This window comes from Sardina pilchardus, chromosome 20, assembly GCF_963854185.1.
Source record: "Sardina pilchardus chromosome 20, fSarPil1.1, whole genome shotgun sequence".
In the NCBI taxonomy this organism is placed as follows: Eukaryota; Metazoa; Chordata; class Actinopteri; order Clupeiformes; family Clupeidae; genus Sardina; species Sardina pilchardus.
The window spans coordinates 15747727-15756557 of NC_085013.1; positions in this window are offsets into that span (position 1 = coordinate 15747727).

Consider the following 8831-nt stretch of genomic DNA (forward strand, 5'->3'; position numbering starts at 1 on the left):
GGGCGCCTTCCTAGCTTTGGCATCCATGGTCATCTTTGTTTGTTGCAAAAGACGAATGAGCAAATGACTGCTGTCATTATTATGGAGAATTAGGCTACAAAACTTTGCTGATTCAGGACACCTCCAATTTCCATAGAATCTGTGGTCATCTGAGGAAATTGTTCTGCTTCATCAGTGTCAGCTTTATTCTAGTAGGCCTAGGCCTACTGGAGGCACCGACTTAGAGTTATTTTGCAACATACAAATAACACAATGAGTGAATGTCTGGTCCTAGAGTTAGTTCAAACTGCCCTCAAACAAACCAGATGCAGGTCATTTGTGCAGAGTCACATGACTCACTGAGTCCGTCTGGTGTCTTGACTAAATCTTGGAGTGACAGCAGGTCCTTGTGGGTCAGTGCATTATCCAGAGCAGAGTTGGACAGGAACCCTGGCTACCACAAGTGTTGAAGTCATAGAATCACAGCCACACAGACAGACCTGACATTTCAGCTAGAACTTTCTAGCTTTAAATCCACCAAACTGATACACAAATAACATGTATTATTTACATCATGTAGGCTACACAAAATGAGTGAACTTTTGTTTATATCTAAGTTTTTGTAGCAGGGGTTAAATCAGAAAAGATTGAGACCACCAGTTAAGGCAAACAAATCTCCCCACCTCAAACCACAACATAAAAATACATTTGTGACATGCCATCAATAAAGGGGTGATACTGGAAACAATGACTGCGATGACCATGTCTAGCTCCAGATAAGCTGCTCAAAAAGGACTCAAAGCTTATGACCTCAAGTAGAGTTATGTCCCTTGATGGTACGTTTCAAGTTGACACAACAATTTTCTCAAAAGTAGCATGGTGCTAAAATGCCTTTCCATAATACTACAAGAACAATTCATTGATTGACATACTGTAGGTCAAGTGTCTTTTTTCTCCATTTTTCACCTTCACATCCTGTTCAAGATTGTGTCATTAAAACACATGTGCTGAGACATTCTGGCTTTCAGAATAAAACCAGAGCATAATTTGAATGGCATTATATATTATTTATGACTGGAGAATTTCTACTGAAATTATCGATGAAAAGAATGATGCATTTCTTAGTGAGATACAACAGAAGTTAAGCCCACCAAACAATCCCTCTAGCAATTACAATGTGCATCTATTTTTTGTAGCCTATATATTGCACGCTGCAGGCATTAGAAATACGATTAGATTTTAAAATTAGAAGTAGGAATAATCCATAATCAGATTTAAATGGCAAGCAGTATTTCAATATATTTCTTGTGAAGGTGATATTGTGCTGTGAATTCTATTGAAGAGTGAGGACAGTTCTGTCCCTCACAGTCTTTTTAGTGAAAAATGTATGCATCTCTTCCAAGTAGACATGTGAAAAGTTACATAAAGATAGTTTCTCATAGTGTCACCACAGTGGTGGTGGGTTTGAGTGGTGATATATTTTGTGTTGTATTTTATGTGAACCCCATTACTCTCTGTGACTGGCCCTGAATTGAACTCCGCAGATTTACAGTTTGGTTATGAGAAACTCCGCCTCAGAAAGAGAGAGGCTGGCGTGCAGGTCCAAAGCCTGCAGTCGCACCAGTTTCCGCTGCAGGCTTCATGTAGGAAACTTTATGAACCATGAAAGACTAAGTTTCTGTGGCTCAGCCATAAATGCATTTCCCAGATGAAATAGCTCACGTTAGCCCCCCCCCCACCACCACCCCTTCCCTTCTTAAAAAATCGCCTCTCCTCAACCCCCCCACCCCCTAACCCTATTCAACTACATGGTGTTTCCATGTCGACTGTCTGATTTCCCGCCAAGCCAGAGCATGAGGTCATTTTTTTATGACTGTGCCTCAAACCCGAAGAACCGCAATGCTTTTTATGAATGGAATTATTGAAAAAAAGGAAAGTGAGAAGTGAGCGCAGGGGAAAAAGAAGACATGTCTGTTCTCCATCCACCACTGAAATCCTCCACCTCCCACCCTCGCAGTCTTGGCCCCAGGGATGTCGGACGGACGCAGGCTCTAACCCCTGTTGCATGAGCCTCCCCTCTCCACAGGAAGTCCAGCAGGGACACTGTGCTCCTCAAGGCTAATTCATTTATCACAGGCATTTTATCAGACTTGGCGTCATGGGATAGGCAGAGCATGGGAGTAGTGACCCTGAGCTCAACTTTTTTTCTTTCTTTCTCTTTTTCTCTCTCTCTCTCTGTCTCTCTCTCTCTCTCTCTCTCTCTTCCCTCTACCCCTTTCCCTTTCTATCTCGCGCTATCGTGTGAGTTGTACTGGGCCTCTGTTATCACCTCCCAACCAACTGTTATCTGCACCCTACACAGAGGTGCCAATTGTTACGGCCTAAGATATATTAGACACAACTCTAATATGGGGCTGATTTGGAAGCAAGGTTAACACAACCATCCTGTTGAAATTAGCAATCAAGTCAAAATGATAAAAAGCTAACAGCCTTTTGGAGTCGACAAAGCCGACTTAACACTAAACAAAGTTTATATTATCCGATTAATTGTGGTGTTTTCATTAGGACCAGGTTTTATGTTGGGTAGGTGGTATAGCACACCGTACCCCATTGTCTTTATGTGAGCTCTCCTGTCAGTGCAGCAGCTCAGCCACTGACAGCTGTCTCAAGTGCCGTCACGTGCGCGGCTAAGTTCATTAAGTTATCACTGAGCAAACACACTAAGCTCTAGGTGAATGCAGACTATAATGCTTCCCTCTAAGCTTGCGGATACACACAGGTCCAAGGGTTAATATGCGTGTTCATCTCTCTCTGGGCGAGTGTGTGTGTGTGTGTGTGTGTGTGTGTGTGTGTGTGTGTAGGACAGTGGCACGGTGACTCAGGGCATGCGACATGTGTGGCCCAGTAAGGGAGTCATTCAGTAAGTCACACTCATTCATGTCATCATGATCCCTGATGTGTGTCAGGCTTGACTTTACCACAGAAGGATGATGAGGAACTATTGGAATCACTCCATGTGCAGCTATACAGTATTACAGACATATACAGGATGTGTTTTATAGGCCTAGTTACTACATGTGTTATCTCATGTCAATTCAATGGAGTGAAATAGAGTGTTAAATATGCATTTAAAGGAACACTTCACCGTTTTTTTTTTCATATTAAACTATTCCCCTAATTAAGACGAGTTGATACATACCTCTCACGTTTCATTGGTGCTCTCACTGGCTCTGGCGCGCGGCGCAACTTTGATAGCACTTAGCTAGCCCAATGCATTCATTAGGATCCAAACAGAGATGAAGTTAGAAGCGATCAAACACCTCCATGTTTTTCCTATTAAAATACAGTTACACGAGTAGTCACACGACCAAGTATGGTGAGACAAAATAAAACGTGGTGCATTTCTAAGCAGGTAAGAGGGATAACTATATTGTGTGGCGCAGTAATATCCTCACTCTTGCACTTTCAGTTTCAATTTGGAGTGAGGATATTACTGCGCAGAGTCTAAGTGCTCCTAATATTATTCCGCCACACAATATAGTTATATATATTTTATATTTATTTTGTCTCACCATACTTGGTCGTGTGACTACTCGTGTAACTGTATTTTAATAGGGAAAACATGGAGGTGTTTGGTCACTTCTAACTTCATCTCTGTTTGGATCCTAATAAATGCATTGGGCTAGCTAAGTGCTATCAAAGTTGCGCCGCGCGCCAGAGCCAGTGAGTGCACGCATTGAAACGTGAGAGGTATATATCAAATCGTCTTAATTAAGCGAATAACGTAGTTTAATATGAAAAAACGGTGAAGTGTTCATTTAATGTCCTCCTCCTTGTGCACATAGAGAATACATTTAACTGACTAGTCTATCCCTTGACTTTATAAAATTCTTTTTTTTTTTAAATCCATGCTGTATTCTGTTTCTGTCTTTGTTTAATTCATCACTAACTCAAGGACACATAGAGTAATTGTCATACAGACACACAGAGATTAAAAAAGTAGCACAAGCATGGTGGGCACATGCACAGAATAAACTGTCGACGCGTCAACACCGGCACAAATAATTACTCAGAAGTGCAAGTACACAGAGTTCCTCTGTCTGTTTCTTTACCTGAATGCATACACACAAACAAACCCACACATACACACACACACACACACACACACACACACACACACACACACACACACACACACACACAGCTGAAGGAAAAGAGATTGCTGAGTGGGTGGCGGCTGGCTGAGGGTCATTTTCTGCAGTGTGGGGACAGTAAAAAAATAAAAAGAGACAGATGGGAAAGCACATAAAAGGAACCAGATGTCAATCAGCGACCCAAAGTTCAGCTCCCTCTCCCCAGCATTCAAGAGGCCACATTTGGATCAGGGCTTCACCGCAGAGCCCAACCTCTAATGGGCTCGCCAGCGCAGGGATCTCCTCATCAAAATCAAACTTTCCAGTTGGCACCACCTCTTTCCATGGAATCCACGTCATGAGCGGCTACGCAATGGCTGCATTTCTTAATTACTCACCCAGGCATATAGGCACATGATGCACATGTGCTGGAAGACACAATTGGTGTTTGGCATTGCATCTTGAAAACTCATACAGTATTTGAGTCCATAAGTCATAGTCTTATTGGTTGCGCAACAATGTGATACAACTGTTACTCGTAATACAACACTCATACAGCGAAGAATGTGCGCACACCAACAAACCCAAACACATACCAAAACACCAAATAAACAGACAGATTGTTAACAAAAACAATAAGTTAAGAATGTCTAGAATTGTCTTTGTTCGGTTTACAGACTTCCTGTAGCCTTCCTCCTTGGAGTAGGTGAAGAGACCAGTCATATCAGACGGGGCTATGCATACCAACCATGGCTTAAGTCACACCTTGACCTGTGAGGGAATGAGAGAGGCACAACGTGTACTTGGAGCATTGTGTGGGTTTGTTAGGGAGTATGGTATACCTACACATAGAGAGAGTCCCTGATAACTTGACGACAATCGTGGCCACGCTGCACAGAGCTCATTTCCATTTCCAGCACAAGTTGAAGTGCGGCGCACCACGCTGGGCTGTGCTCCTTTTGGACCTTCTCCTGAACTGGGCCAGACTCGCGCCGGGTCTGCCTCCAGCCTGAACCTGAAGCCTGAAGTCTGAGAACTGTCACAATTTCACAAGCTTTTTTTTTAAACTGGAGATGCAAAACAGCATGAAATTTCAGGTCCCTGATAGGAGATGATAGAAAATAGAAATGAAAGACCATCTCAGGCAATCCTAGGTAAACACTCCAAGCTCAACATTAAAGCGCTTAAGAAGTAAATCACTTGCCACATCAAAAGAAGAATGACAATTCATGCTGAGAAGAACACTGCGGTCATTCAGGGAGAAAATAATTTCCTTTGATTTCTCCCTCTCCATGGTGTAAGTATAGGGTCTGCTCAGAGTCAAAGCATTTGTCTACAAGAAACATGTAAAGTGGGGGCCCATTTGAATGCAGATACGTATCCATCCACAAACACAAATAACAGAGTCAGTGACTGTCTGGCATTTATTGAAATGTTGAGGCTTTGCTGATTTGAAGTCAGAAAACCTCAAGTGCTTCTGGCCTCCCAATCTCTCCCCTGGGTTCAGCTGTGAACGCCTGCTTTGCAAAGGTCACAGCATGGCCATCCAAGCTGAGCGGAGATCCAGAAGGTCTCTCAAGCCAATGGTGTTCATGTACTATTCCAAAAGGACTCGTAAAAGCGCACAACGGAATCTGAAAGACCTTTTCATGGGGGAAAAAATAAACACTTCACACTGCCATTCTCGTGTTCACGGACCCACTTCAGTAAGTAGCTGGAACTTTGTGTGGTTGATATGACACACGTGGGAACAGGACAGGGCGTTCGTCATGGCACCAACTACCTTACAGGCTCTCGCCACAAAGTACAGTGTGCAGCGGGCAGCGGTGCCATCTTCATTCTGGGGCGGCAGCCACGTGGGCAGGACGGCATCGGTGGAGATCCATCGCCCGTGTATCTTTTATGACTTGTCAAGTGGTGTGGTGCGGTGGGGCAGGAGAGGGAGCGGGAGCGGGAGCGGGCGCAGGGCTCAGCCGTCTGGAACTCCTGAGACCGAGGCAGACGGGCCGAACGCCAAGGGCGACGGCGCGGCGGTGAGATCACTCTCTCCACGCACACTCGCACACGTCCCGAGTCAGCACATTTCTGCCTCTCCCATGGGAAGAGAAGGGCCCCGAGACAAAAGGGAGAAAGGGAGCGAGTGGGAGACGGTGAAAGAGAGGAGTCAGGGTAGATCGGAGGAGGAGAGAAAGTCTAGAAGATTTAGGAGACTTTCTTTTCTGACACATCATTTATACAAAGAAATATGACATAATCTGCCGTTTCCAAGAATTTTGCCATTTTGAACTCGCAGTCTCCATTGTTTTGCTGTGGCAGGCACATAAACTATGCATGCTCTAAGGAAGGTGAGATGAGAAAGCTTAGCATTGATAAATTATTGAAAAGCTGGTGCAGGAATCACCTCCAAATATTGATCTTTGACTACCAGTGCTGAGAGGATGTGTAATGGAATCTGTGTGCTGCTGTCTGTCTCAGGGCAGGAAATATAAGGCCTCTCAGCTTTGCCCCCTCCCTCCCTTCTAACAGGCCTCCCAGTCTCCCCTCGCTGGCCTCTCAGTGGTTAAGTAATGATGAAAGTAGCCTCAAATGCAACGCGGCAGAAGAGGGGGGAACCTCTGCCCTCTTTTTCTTAGAAATCCGTCCCTGGCCCCTCGCTCCACTTTCTCTCCCCTCTGCGCCGCGCGCGCGCTCTCCCGTTCACTGAAAGGGTGCGAGGTCTTCCAGGTCCTTTGAACTTCCCACCAAACGGCCCCCAGACAGTGACGTGAGTGGCGGTGGCTGCGCCTGATCCCAGTCAAGCGCGCGGCGAGTGGGATTAACCAGTCAAAGCAGCCCCTCTCCCCGCTCCCGGAGCCTAACCTGCTTTGGTCTCGCCGCCGCTGGCCTACATGCAGCCCGCCAAGACTCCTCGCCCCTCAGGCTGCTGCAGCCACTCAGACGCACTGCACACAATGGGCCGGAGCAGCCATGGGGAGCACGTGGAGCAGATAGGGCGGGATAGGGCACTGAGGCGGCAGGGGACACCATGTGCTCATTGATACCGACTGATACTGTTGCACATTTTTAAACATGTGGAGCTGATAATTGTCTCGCTGGGCCTTTAGCTCAACAGAAAGATACCCTGCACATGAAGCTTGGTGCACATGTGCACAGCACTACTGCTAGTCGGGGATTTAAGAATCTTGTGACTATTGTCAAGTATCTCAGGGTTTTTTCTACAGTAAACACAACAAGCCTGACCTTGGAAGCCATCAAGCTGAAAGTCTACAATCCTAGTGCAAGGTTAACACATTATCCTATGACCTGGTTTAACTCCGATCTGTGGAAATTGGAAGCAGATAACACAGTGTACTGTATACCCTTAAGCAAAGAAATGGCTGAAGACATACAGTATAAGCATTTGTTTGTATTCCTCTGACAGTTGTTTTAAGTCGCCTGCTCATCCCCTCCTTCCGCCTCACTTGACGTATGATCTGGCCGGGAGGTCAGGAGTCCATTTGAAAAGCTCATCTTCAAGTCGAGGATTTGTATGTGTGACCATCTGCTGTTCTCAAGCCCTTCAACCCCAAATGCAGAATGTCAAACATATTTAAACACAAGTGCATGGTGAATCCAAAGGCTGGGCGTGAGCCGGCTTACTTCATCAAACATCCACTGACCTATTTATGCCCCAGAATTTGGGCCCAAATGAACCTACACTGTGCAGTTCACTGAAGCTATAGTGTTTCTAGCACTAAGAAACACCACCATGAATGTACAAAAATGTGACAGTGAAGAAAGACCTCATATTGTTGCCTCATCTTTTTGGGTGTAATTTCCTTTACGGCCCAAATCAGTTCAGAATCAGAAAAAATAGCCTACTTCTGTTATTGTGACCAGTCGTGTGGAGAAGAGAGAGTGAACGAAGACCTCGGTATTGCACCATTTTCAGTTATGTAACATGTCAATTGCAAAGCTCCCTTTCATTGGTCCACCACATTTCCAAGCAACACTTTGGTGACCAGTTGGTGGCAAGACCTCACATATGTCAGGTCTGCTCTGTTGGGTTGGAGAACAGTTTTCAGCGCTGCAATTGTCATGGTGATGGGAGATCTGGGACACTTGAAGTAGGTCAGGCTCTCGCTGGCATTTCTAGGAGCATGGCACACTTTTTCTCCCCAAACACAAAACACCGGAATTACCCATCACAGAAGCGGAACACCAGGGACTCACCCACTGATGAGGAAACCTTTTCTTTCCTGTCGGGAAGAAAGAAAGCCACTCGCTCCAGGCAGTGTGTTGGTTTCTTACTACATGGGCACATTACAGGAAATTTCAGCCTTGTTAAAAGACATGTCTGTATATTTTCTTTACACCGCCTATGGCAATTTCTTTTGTGAGTTAACAGAACCGGAAACCAGACCTACATTACTCATTGCCACACACACACATTACGTTTATTCACAAAGAGCTGAGACAAGACACCTCCCAGCTAACACTCCAGAAGCTCAGATCTCCTTCCCCCACCCTCCTTGCTTCCTGGCAACACAGTGCTGGATGACTTGGCCCCCACCACTGATGATCTATGGCAGGTTGAGAAGTTAGGAAACACTGGCTTGCCAAATGGAGTCCCCTAAAGACCAGCCCCCAACTCTCTGCCATGTCTTCTGGTCAAGACTGGACCTGACTGGTTTGTTTCAGCTATTGTTGTCAGGGAGCCACCCACTCCCTCTACGCACA